This window comes from Chiloscyllium plagiosum, chromosome 17, assembly GCF_004010195.1.
Source record: "Chiloscyllium plagiosum isolate BGI_BamShark_2017 chromosome 17, ASM401019v2, whole genome shotgun sequence".
NCBI classification, from domain to species: Eukaryota; Metazoa; Chordata; class Chondrichthyes; order Orectolobiformes; family Hemiscylliidae; genus Chiloscyllium; species Chiloscyllium plagiosum.
The window spans coordinates 56236302-56249402 of record NC_057726.1 but is presented as its reverse complement, the minus strand read 5'-3'; positions in this window follow the sequence as shown (position 1 = coordinate 56249402).

Sequence of the window (13101 nt, the reverse complement as noted above, 5' to 3'; positions counted from 1 at the left end):
ACAGATTACAGATGGACATGGAGTTAGCCTGAGAGAATTGACAGATTTAGATTGAAAGACAGGAAGAAAAATAGGAATGGACTTTCAGTTTTAAACTGTTCATCAGATCTGTTGACACAGACTCTCAAATGTCACACTTGAGTTGAGTAATCATCATTTTATTAATATGTCTGACCTCAGCTCACTACTGGATTTCTTGTTTATTTTGTATCAAATTGAATGATGGAAAGCTTTGGATTGCCACAAGGATTTCAGGCATCTGGCAGCACCAGCACTGCCCCCACAGCCTCCTATCCCCCACTCAGCCCCTAACCATTTCCAAAGTATTTTGATACATCACACAGCTTTCACACTTTCCACCCCATGCAGAGCCAGTGACAATACATTTTCCTAAAATTGACAGGTCGGAGGTATGTTTTGACAGTCTACAGCTCATCCTGATGTTCAAATAAAATGCATCAACTGATCTACACATTTCACTCCCTTTCATAAGACCAGAGAGCCTTTTGTGTATAAAACAAAGAACAGCAGATATGGAAATCTGAAGCAAAAACAGATATTGCTGGAGCAGTTCTGCAGGTCTGGCAGCATTTGTGGAAAAAAAAAGAGTTTTGATTTTTAACTCTGATGCTTCACTAACTTGTCTGCAAACATTGTGCGTGAAATACATGGGTTGCTTTTAGACACCTTGTTCGACTATACACAGGATGGATCCTGTTCTAACAGAAAACCTGATACATGTTTTGTCAATTGTAATCTGGCAAGTTGCCAACTCTATTAAATGCTACTAACCCTTGCTGTGTGCTGTAAAGCTGTATTCAATCACAAGCTGCATTTAACAGGAAGGCCACAAGGTTGGGAGACTCAGACACATCAGGCATATACATGGGCAACTTGAACAAGATTGCCTCTGCTAGGGATTAACATGTACAGTATATGAACTTCAAAGGAGGCACACTGTCAGCCACCTCATGCAAATCTATTCTTGAGCTGCCTGAAAAACTAAAATCCAAATGACTGCACCTTTTCTTCCTGGAAAACCAGTTACCAATACCTCAGTCCACCGCCCTTGTGAGGTATTTAACCATTTCTGGCCTGGGTGCTATTTCAGCATTTTCCAGTTTTCTGTGTGAATTCTCACCTCTCTTGGTCGAAAGTGTGTTAAAAGCAACGTAAGAACATGGGAGCTTGTGTTCATGCAGTACCATAGCAAATTGATCACCATTATTTTAATATGGTTCACTCAAAATGATAGCTCTGCTGTAGCAGTGGTCATAGGTCACATGATACCAGCTTATAGTTCAACAGGTTTGTTTGAAATCACAAGGGTTCGAAGTGCTGCCCCTTTGTCAGGTGAAGTGAAGAGAGCACATAAGTACAGATCAAACAATCCCAAAAATGGTGTGAGCAAAGTGTCAACAGCTGAATTATAGATCTCTGCAAGTGATCAAGAGTGTCAGATGGTGTGAGTAAAATGTCAACAGCAGAATAACGAATGAAGGGATGACCTACAATCTGAATAACTGAGGCAGAGAAATAATTACAAAAAAAATTTAAAATAAGGTAGTGCTGGAGACAAACCAAATGACTGGAATAACATGATAGGTATAAACATTGCATGCCAAAGGTCTAACCAAAGTAACAAGTAACGCAACACTGTATAAACTAATTAAGGTAGAGCGATCATAACATGTTATCAAGGTAATGGTGTCAAAACAGGACAGTAAGGAAGATTTAACAGAACAGTATGGTGGGGTCATATGTAGTGCAACATGTATCTGTTACATTGGCAAGCATTATCTTCAATTAAACTCCCAATCTGCCTATGCACAGTCCTTGAATGTCCTAATAACATATTATTCTGGACTTGTTCAAGGTGGTCACTCATGCTCTTTAGCTCTCCCACCTCAAGATCTTGGATAAAGTACAGAGGAGGTTATTGAGATTCAGGCTATGAATGAGGGACTTCCGTTATGAGGAGAGACCAGAGAAGGTGGCATTGTTCTCCTTCGAACAGGGATGTTTCAGTGAAAGGATAATAGCTGTGTCCAAAATTATGAGGGGATTTGATCGAGGAAGAAGGAAAACAATTTCTGTTGGCCGCAGGTCAATAACCAAAGGACACAGATTTTAGATTATTGGCAAAAGAGCCAGGGGAGAGTGGAGAAGAGAAAGCATCTGCTTACATCGTTGCTGTGATCTGGAAAGCACTGCCTGAAAGGTTGGTGGAAGTTGGTTCGATAGCAATGTTCAAAAAGGAAAAGTACAGATACGTGAAAAGAAGAAAATTGCAGGGCCATAAAGAAAGAAAGAGCAAGGTAGTGGGACAAATTGGAGAGATCTTTTACAGCATAATGGCCCCATTGGTATAAGATTTAACTGTCTGAAGAAAATTATATATGTAGAGCACGGTGAGAATCATAGAACTTCATTGAAGAATTCTGCTAACAAACTATTCAGAAAGAACAGTTCATAAATTCCTTTCAAAGAGATTTTAATTGCTGTGTGAATATTTAAGAGTATGGGAATAAGCAGCATGATGGAATTAGAACAGTGTTTCATGGAGGGAAAAATATCATTCGGCACTTGATGAGCATACTGAACTATTTGTATGTTGCAGTTTTCTGCAACTGCACTCTGCATCAAGTCATTGAAAAGCATGATTGATGTAGAGGGAATGTATGCAATTGACTATATACAGGGGGTAATTAGGACCTTGAAAAGCTTGTTAACTGGTCCTCAGTGTTTTAGAGCATGCAGGGAAGAAACATCGAGAGAAATAGATTGAGAGAAATGGACTACCTTTGATTGTGGTTTTACTCTGTCTTATCTCTGTCCATCATATGATTGACTTAACCTGACCTCTGATCTACACACTACATTTCCCAGAAAAATCACTACATTGCAGCTTATTTTGCACAGCCAGCAGAAATAAAAGTTATGTGCCTCAAATATTGAACAAAGATCAGATGATGCAGCCAAACAAATCACCCGATTACGGAGCAGGAGTCAGCTCGTCACAGCTCATTAACTAAATAATAGGATACTGGAAAATGTAGAGGATGTGAGAGAAGTTCATATCCACAAATCCCTGAATGTAACTGGAAAAGTAGATTAGATGGACCAGAAGACATAATCGTTACTTGCCTTTATTAACTGAAGCTTAGAATATAAGCCTGTGAGGTTATGCAACACTTGTTAGGACACAGCTGAAGTACTGTATGTAGTTCCAATTGCTGCATAATAGGAACTTTTACAAGGATGTTGTCATGATTGGAGAATATTAAATATTATGAGGGAAGATTGGAAAGGCTAGGGTTGTTTACTTTTGGAACAAAGCAGATCAGGGAGATCTGCTTTAACATTATGAGTAGGGGAGGGGCATAGCCATTGGTGTCAGAGGCGCCCTCAAACAAAGGGGTCATTCTGGGCAGGCATGGTCCAGTGTAGCCTTGGAATATTAAATATTTGTTTCTCCCAGGGTTTTTCACATTAGGCAACCTCTTGATCTCCGATTGGCTACTGAGATTTTGCAGTAGCTTGCCCTCTGAGTGGGCCAGCAGCAGCTGGAGCCTGGAGAATAAACTTGGAGACAGCCAATTAGGAGTCTGTATCCTGGACAATGTCTCAGCTGTCTGCCTCCCAGCAACTGGGTGTTCAGATTTCCCTTTGATACTGACATTGAGGCTCTGAAGCCTACGGTTAAATTCAGCCTTTGGGGAATATGATTTCAAACCATGTCCCAATCTGATAAAGACCTGCTTCTTGTCACTGAGGCAATTTGCGTCAATATCATCAGTTTCACCTTAATACCATATGCTTCTATTATCTTAAAAATTAAACTCTTATGGCACTTTGCAGAACGCTTTCTGAAACCTACATATTCAACATCTACTCCGTTTATCTTAAGAGCCATGTTGTGTTACTTCATCACAGGATTCAATCAAATTTATCAAAAATTATTTGCCTTTAATAAATTATTGGAACCCCTCGTTGATTTACTCACACCTTTTCAAAGGAACGTTCATCTTGCTGCTAATAATAGCTTCAAATAACTCCGACATCATCAGCACTGAGTCCATTGGTTCTGTAGTTTCATGTTTACCTCTGTCACCTTTCTTGAGTGCTTTTACGATATTAGTGGCCCCGCAGTTCTCTTGCACTGCTCCTGTATCCACTAAAGATTGAAAGGTTGTGACTGATGTCTCCATTACTTCTGCTATTGCTTCTTTGATGAATTTCAGATGCATTCTACCTGGATCAGGTGACTTATCAATTTCCATTAATGTTAAACTTATTAGTAAATCTTTTCCCTCTTCATTTACTGTCACTTTCACATCAACCATTTTCTTTATGAAGACCGATGCAGAGAACTAATTTAGTTACAAATTTTGCTTTTTTTAACTTCAGCCACTTCGTATATCTTGACATTTTTTGGGGTCTCAATAAGCAACACAGTTTCCTTTCACACTTTAGCGGTGTATGAAATGATTAGGCATTCGATTTAACGTTGTCTTTAATTCAACATTGACTGTTAATCTTTTCTCATAACTTCCCTTTGTCTCTGGCACTAACTTTTTCAATTCTTTCTGATACTTGCCGTTATAGTCACTCTTTTTACTGAATCCTGCGCCAAACATTTGCCATCAACCTCCTTTTTTCAGTTAACTTTAACTTTTATTTATTTTGTCATCTTAGGATGATCTAATCATTTCTCTTCAAATTAAGATGTTTTGCTTTTTTGTCAATTATTTCTTCCCTGAGTGCCATCCATTAATGTGTTAACCTGCAATCACCTTTTCTTATTCCTAATGAAGAGCTTACGCTCAAAATGCTGACTATCCTGCTCCTCAGATGCTGCCTGAATGGCTGTGCTTTTCCAGTGCCACACTTTTTGACTCTGATCTCCAGCATCTGCAGTCCTCACTATCACCTTTTCCCACATAACTGTGCAACGTCCCTTTCCAAATCACTAAAACAAGCTTTTCCTTAGTTGAGCATTTTTACCTTTGATATTTTCCACTCCCATTCCTGAATTACTTTGAACAAAATTATGTTGATGATCTACTGCCGGAACTTCCTCCTTTTGCCCTACTTCATTTCCTGGAATTAGACTCTGTTTTGTTTCTCGTTGAATTGATTGATTGAGAAAGTCCATATGTCAGAAATTCACCCCATCCACTAATGTTAGAACTCCCACTCTGAAATAACTGCACAGAAGCTGGTATTCTGGGACTTGTTAGTTACATGAACACAGTACATGGGCTCTGACCAGTCAGTTCAGTGCCAATCTCCAGAGTCAGGAGACTCTCTGACACTCCTGTTTATATCTGTCAGCCAGGGCTCCCTGAGTGGCCCCAGGTTAACAGCCCCCAATCAAGGAACTCATACTCAAAGAGCTCTACCTGGCCAACCTCATTCCAATCACTACACGTTGTAAGGGAAGCTTTCCCAAATTGTGGACCATAGCCCTACTAGGAGTCATTGGAGAAGATGTTGGGGTTGAGTTCTGAGCTGTAATGGACTGCTTTCTGAAAACTGCAAAGGACTTGTTTTGTTTTTGGAAACCTTGTCTTTTTTTCTCTCAGAAGGAAAACAAGTGACAGAAGGAGCCGGGGGGGGGGCGAGATTGGACGGAGAAACAGGAGATGAGGATGAAGAATGGGACATGGAGCGTGCTCAACTCCCAGCCCCAAATGAAACCTCCCCCCACTGCTGACCAACCCTCATACACCCCCAAAACTTTCACCATGGAATCGTGAGGCATTAAAATGAAGTCATGTCGGGAAACAGTTTAGGAAGCACTGCTCGATGGGTAAACAAAGAGTTCTAAGATTACTATTCCATTTTGTTAGGTACCGTTGAAATCTTTCACACATTTTCTTCTCTGTTACTTTCTCTCTGTTTACTGTTGCTTTCTCCATGTTTGATCCCTGCAAAAAAAGCTACCAACAATATCACAGCTTTCCCTCTGTTCTTCAACTCAATTTAAATTGATTCAATCCTAGAATCACATCCTTAGTTGTGTCTTCATGGAGTTGTATACACGACATGGTCAATCTGTTTCCATGAATTTTTCTTTTCAATCTACCTATAGATCTGTGTAATAGAAGGCAGATTTCTTACATTAACTTGTTGGTTACTTTGGACTTTCCTGTTTGCTCTCAGTGACTAAATACGTGTATGGAATGAGCTGCCAGAGGAAGTGGTGGAGGCCAGTACAATTGCAACATTTAAAAGGCATCTGGATGGGTATATGAATAGGAAGGGTTTGGAGGGATATGGACCGGGTACTGGCAAGTGGGATAGATTGGGTTGGGATATCTGGTTGGCATGGACGAGTTGGACCGAAGGATCTGTTTCCGTGCTGTACATCTCTATGACTCTATGACTCTATTAGTGAAATCAACTTGCTCAATTGTCTTACCTGAAGATTCCTCTTGCTTGATGTGATATCCACAATCATTGTTGAGAATTCTTCTTTGAAAGATAGGAACATCAGATATTCTATTTGAACTTCTCCCTTCCTAGTCATCTGAGAATTTAATGAGTGTCTGGAATTGTTCATAAGTAGTTGTTCACTGTGCTGTATTGCACTCTGGCTCAATTCAGTTGTAGGTACTTCAATTGCTCTGAGTCAGATTTACTGTTCATTGCTGCATGTTTGTGTCCCTTTCTTCCAAAGATTTGTTGGCACTAGAATCTTCAATGTTGATAACAGTGGAAAACATTTCTGCCAAATTAGTATAGTCACAGATTTCCAACTCATTGATGGTGTTAGACAAATTTCTTATTCCAATGTAACTAACATCAGGGAATTGTGCTTTTTATTTAGATTCTGCTGTGAGTTATAGCACCCTGTAAAAATCTTGGACCAATTGGTCTTTGACCAGCTGTGTCTCGGCTAGCTGTTCCTTGACTGAATGTTATTTAACAGCTTCCTGGCTTTGAATGAGAATGTAGTTAATACACCACTTTCTGCTTGAAAGTGAGAATTTCAGTTTGTGAAGGTCAAACAGGTTTTCTAAGATTTGTTATCTCTCCTATGTTTGAGAGTTGTTTGTAGCATACCTTTAACACAATGGTCCCCAGAGTTCAACTTCTGTTGACTATAAAATATTTGGTCAATCAAGGCTCAGTACCAGATAAGATCATGACAATTTCTCTTGTGTTTAACTTGAAATTCATGAGATTCCCATGGTATAAATATTAGAGGGCCAAAATGTTTGGTTACAGTCACCAATTTCCATCAGGAAATCTTTGAGCCTGTCTCCTTCTGGGAAATATTCTATCTCTTTTAGTTCCTTGAGTGATTAATTCTTGGTCTTATGCTTTTCTGCAGATCTGTCCTGTTTCAATACATTTTCCACAAGTAACCTGTTATTTTACTGTAAAAGTGTTCAATTTTAAAAGGAGGGCTCTGTTCATGCCAGTATTGTATCTTTGCTCTGTAATGTCGGCAAAGACTTTTCATGTTTGGTGTTGTCGTACCCACAACATTAACTTATTACATGTGACCTTTATGGTTCTGTATCTTAAAAATTGAATGGATTCCGAAGATCACTTCTTCCAAGTTTCCCCCAAGAGTCAATCTATGTTACTGCACCAATTTGAATGGTGTTCTCTCAAGTTAAATCTGACAAAAACTCATTAGTAATGGCTTTTTAAAAAGTCAATCTCTTATGAATTCAAAGTCTAAGCTACCGTAGTTGCATTTCTCTACTCATTTCAGGAGATCATTAATGACATCATCTATTAATTCTGCTAGATGTTGTATTCCTCTGTTAAATCAAACTCTTTCTAAATTTTTATTAGTCCTGAGGTTAAAATAACTACCAAAGGCTTACCGTACCCCTTTAAATATGTTTGTTACTTCTTTTACCCCTTGGTAAGCAATAACAACATCTGCTAAATTCCCATTTTGTGTGAAAGTGTATTTATTCATTCTTCTGACTTAATATGCAGTTTAAAAGCTCTTCAACACCTCAAAAATTGTTTTCTCCAAGATGTCCAATTTGTTTGCATCTACTGGCCTATCTCTGAAATTAAATCACCCTGGCCATACTATTTCTGATGCTTTGGATTCCTAATGTGATTATCTACTTCATCTACTTTAGAGATTTTGATGTAATAATGGTGGTTCTCTCAGAATTTGCAGTTGTACCAGAAGATTTTCCAGAACTTTGCAGCTTTCATAGAGGATTCCAACTGTTATGGAGGATTTCCTACCTTTTGTGATAGAATGTTGTCTCTGACAAAGTTTCCACGTTAAGCCAGAATCACTCAGTCCTTTAAATTGCCCAGCCTTTATCTGTCTTAAATGGCTGGGTCTGTGATTTCTCCCAGCTTTCCACTCCCAGGTTATACAAGTTGCTCACTTTGCTCTCTTAGTCCATTTCTTACTTTTGAGCCATACCTCCTCGTATCTGTCCTGTTATGGTACAGCACTTTGTGGGTGGCACGGTGGCACAGTGGTTAGCACTGTTACCTCACAGCGCCAGGGACCCAGGTTCAATTCCCGCTTCAGGCGACTGACTGTGTGGAGTTTGCACGTTCTCCCCGAGTCTACGTGGGTTTCCTCCGGGTGCTCCGGTTTCCTCCCACAGTCCAAAAATGTGCAGGTCAGGTGAATTGGCCATGCTAAATTTCACGTAGTGTTAGGGGCAGGGGTAAATGTAGGGAAATGGGTCTGGGTGGGTTGCGGTCGGTGTGGACTTGTTAGGCCGAAGGGCCTGTTTCCACACTGTAAGTAATCTAATCTTAATTTCAGCACTTGATCTGAATTGTAACGTATTTTTATAATTTCCAACTCTTATGTTTAGGTTACTATTTCGTATTGCCCCTTAGATCAGATGTCTAGATGCCTAGTTTGCAGAGTGAACAGCAGCGGTTGAATTCCCATACTGGACAAGGTCAAAATAAATGCCCTATCTTCTCAACTTCACCCTCACCTGAGGTGTGGTGACCCTCAGATTAAACTGCCAATGATTGTCTCTCTCTCTGAGGGGGGAATGGGACAATGGTGGCTATTTGATTTGATGTATTATTGTCAATGTACTGAGATGTACTTACCATAGATCGCCTTGTGGGACCGTCCTAGATTTTTTACGAGGAGAGTTGAGACAGAGATACTGAGCAGTCTTTTCCAAGCCAATAAAATAAACAGCTTGTGACACTTAGAGTTTATTTTTTAAGTTGGAACATTTGAAGCAACCTGAATGGGTGGAGTCAGGCTCTCACAGAACCACAGTTTTAGTTCAGCTTTCACGAGTTGTTCGGGTTTTGAAGCTGCTGTACATCTCTCCCTGCTACAACAAAACACTTGAGTTCTATCTCTCTCTCTGCTGGAAGTTTTTCTTGATGTTCTTTCCTCTGGGCTGGAGAAACCTTGCGTGTGAGGCAATCAATTTTACAGAATTTGTCTTTGCCAAGGGTTTGTTTATGGGATATTAGAACAGTTGCTGTTATTAACTAAATAAACTATTATTCTCTTAAGTTTTCCAATAGAGTTAAACTTAAATAAATTCTTCTTTCTTTTGTTTGTATTTTAACTATAGTGTAAGAATACAACTGAGTAGTATAACTCATCAAATTACATCTGGAACACAACACCTTACATTTGCCTTTAAATAAAATCAAAGTTAGGATCTAGGCTCTCCTGGATATATTTGAAGGGGGTTTGGTATGGTCCATAGCATTAGGTAAGGATCAAAAATGGATTCACACTAATTTTCTTCTGTAAATAATTACTTTTCCATTCATAATTGGATAGGTGTCTAGTCATGGCGTCGTAGAATCATAGAGGTACACAGCACGGAAACGGAACCTTCAATGCAATTCATCCATCATCCAAATCTAGTCTTATTTGCCAGCATTTGGCCCATAACCCTCTAAATCCTTCCTATTCATATACCCATCCAGATATCTTTTAAATATAGTTGTACCAGAATTCACCATTTCCTTTGGCAGCTCATTTCATACACGCACCACCCTCTGAGTGAAAAGGTTGCCCCTTAGGACCTTTTAAGTCTTTCCCCTCTCACCTTAAACTTATGCCCTATAGTTTTGGACTCCCTTATTGATTTACCCTATCCGTGCCCTCATACTTTTATAACCTCTATAAGTCACCTCTCAGCCTCCAACGCTCTCAGGAAAATGGCCACAGCCTATTCAGCCTCTCTCTATAGCTCAAACGCTCCAACCCTGGTAACATCCTTGTAAATCTTTTCAAGTTTCACAGCCTCCTTCCTATAGCGGGGAGTCAAGAATTGCGCACAATGTTCCAATAGTCAACCAATCATAAAAGTTTTACAGTGCAGATGGAGGCTGTGTGGCCCATTGAGTCTGCACTTACCCTCCAAAGAACATCCCACTTCCACCCTCTTCCCATAACTCCACATTTACCATGGTTAATCCACCTAGCCTGCACATCCTTGGACCCTAGCGGGCAATTTAGCATGGCCAATCCACCTAATCTGTACATCTTTGGACTATGGGAAGAAACCAGAGCACCCGATAGAAACCCACACAACTATGAGGAGAACGTGCAAACTCCACACAGTCAGACACCCAAGGCTAGAATTGAACCTGGGGCCTGGCACTATGAGGCAGCAATGCTGATCACGGATCCACCAATGGTTATGGGTCATTTGAGTTGGGGCTGCCTCAACTTTGTTTGTTTTCCACTTCAGTAATTTTTTATTTATAATAATATTTAGTAATAATTTGTGCATCAGAAGCCACCTGACTGACAATTACCATCACATTTATGATTAAAATGTTGCTAGGTTTTTTTCTCTGTGATCAGTCCCCTCAGTGTATAATGTTAAGTAATAGTTCACCCAAGTTAAAGCAGATTTACAGAATGGCATTGCCTCACACTCTCACTACAAGATGACTAGCCAAATGAATTAAATGTCTTGCTCATTTTTAAAAAATCTGTTACATACCGAGAAGAGAAATGATGCTGTTTCAAAGGGGAGATAGCATTGAAAATGTTACACTGATCTAATTTACATTTCACCCCTGATCATCTGACTAATGAGCATGTGCAAATGTGTGAAATTATTCTACCAGATCACCAATGGTGATGAGCTACAAAGGACCTGTGGGTTTCAATCAGGAGATTAATGCTGACCTCCCGGATCAATAGTTTGTTGTTGGTAAAGTTATTAAGGAATGTGGAGTAAAAGCAAATAGGTAAATGTGAAATGCACACCAGTCATGATCTAATAGGATAGAGAAGCACGTTTAAAAGACTAAATAATCTATCACTGTCTAATGCTGTCACTATCTCCAATAATTTTTGTTTACCAAAGTGAGATCAGTCTAAAAATCGAATCCTCGACTTCTCTGCAGTTATCTCCATTTGTCTATAATAAGCAGTAACAGGTCATTGATGACACAGTGTAACTCTCTGTACTGGAAAAATAATCAACTGCTGATGATGATAACCATGAACATTTGCTTGCACTGATGTATGCCTAGCAGTATGGTAAACTAAATTGATCTTTGCAACTGAATTAGTCCAACATTATAAGGTTGTTTGCATGAAGTTAATGATTTAATATCTACAGTGCATCCACTACAAGCAAGGGAACTGCCAATCTGAAATAATGTTTTTTAGAATAAGTGATCTGTGCTATCAGCCCAGCTAAACAGTCATACCCTGTACTCTTAGTCACACTCAAAGCTAAATCTCCAGCACAATATCAGGAGAGTATAATATTGCTGGAAGGGGAAGCCTACAGAAAAATTAGGCAAAGGGTTAGCACAAACACTGAGAGATGTGTTTATCATATGGATAACATATCCAATGCAGAGAACTCCAGAATTCCAATGCCAATCCTTTAGATATTAGATAGAATTGGAGCCCTGCTGCAGCCTTGGCAACATTCTCTTCCCAAGTAATACCACCAGCACAAAACAGGTATTAATTAGTCATTTACTTCATTGCTGTTAGTGGGGCATAGCTTACCTGCAGAGTTTGCCTGCAACAGTATGCTGACCACACATCAGTCTTTTTCTGTGATATGTTTGACAATGTTTCTCTATAGCAAGGTGGCAGTTAATGTGAATAGATTAAGAATCAGAGTCACCGGCCCAAAACTAAAACAAGAAAGGTGGCCCCTGACCATGGCTAACAAGGGAAATTAGGGATAGTATTATATCCAAGGAAGGGTCATACAAATTGTCCAGAAAGACCTGCAGACCTGAGGATTGGGAGCAGTTTTGATTTCAGTGAAGGGATTGATTAGAAGAGAAAAATAGAATATGAAAGTAAGCTTGTGGGGAACATAGGAACTGACTGCAAAAAATTCCAAAGGGAAAAGGATTAGTGAAGACGTTCATAATACATGTAGGTCCTTACATTCAGAAGCAGAGGAATTATAAATGCGAACAAAAAGACAACAAACCACTTAAATACACACTTTATTTCTGTCTTCATAAAGGAGAACACAAACAACAGGCAGCATTCATCAATAGTGGGGAAAATACTACAGTTCATTATGAGTGATTTAATAATAGAGCATTTGGAAAACAGTGATAGGATTGGGCAGAGTCAGCATGGATTTACTAAAGGGAAATCAGGCGTGACAACACTACTGGAATTATTCAAGGACATAACTAGTAGAGTTGATAAGGGGTGTGGCTGCTCAACATGATGGATTTAAGACAAATGGATTTATGTAAATAAGGCATGCTGAGAAATTGAGACAGGATGTGACCAAAGTGACTGTGCGAATAAACATGCTGCAGAATCCAGACTGGCTGCAGCTACAGACAGACAGTATGTAATTGACCCAGCAGCTGCAGAAAATACAATATACTCTTGAATTTGGAATTGAATAGTATTGGCCGGAATGCCATCGACAGGACAATTGCAAGCATCGAGTTGCTTACCAGACATGGGGTGCCTCACACCATTATTTGAAAATGCATACGTGACATACATGCACCCAAACCCTCCAGGAATGGATGCCTAAGGACCACCCTACTATCAACATATTATCGCCTGGTTAGGTCTGATCGATTAGGGTGACTGAGCCCTCATCTATCTATTGGGGGACATTGAGGTCCCTCCCAAAAGGCCTCAAAGTA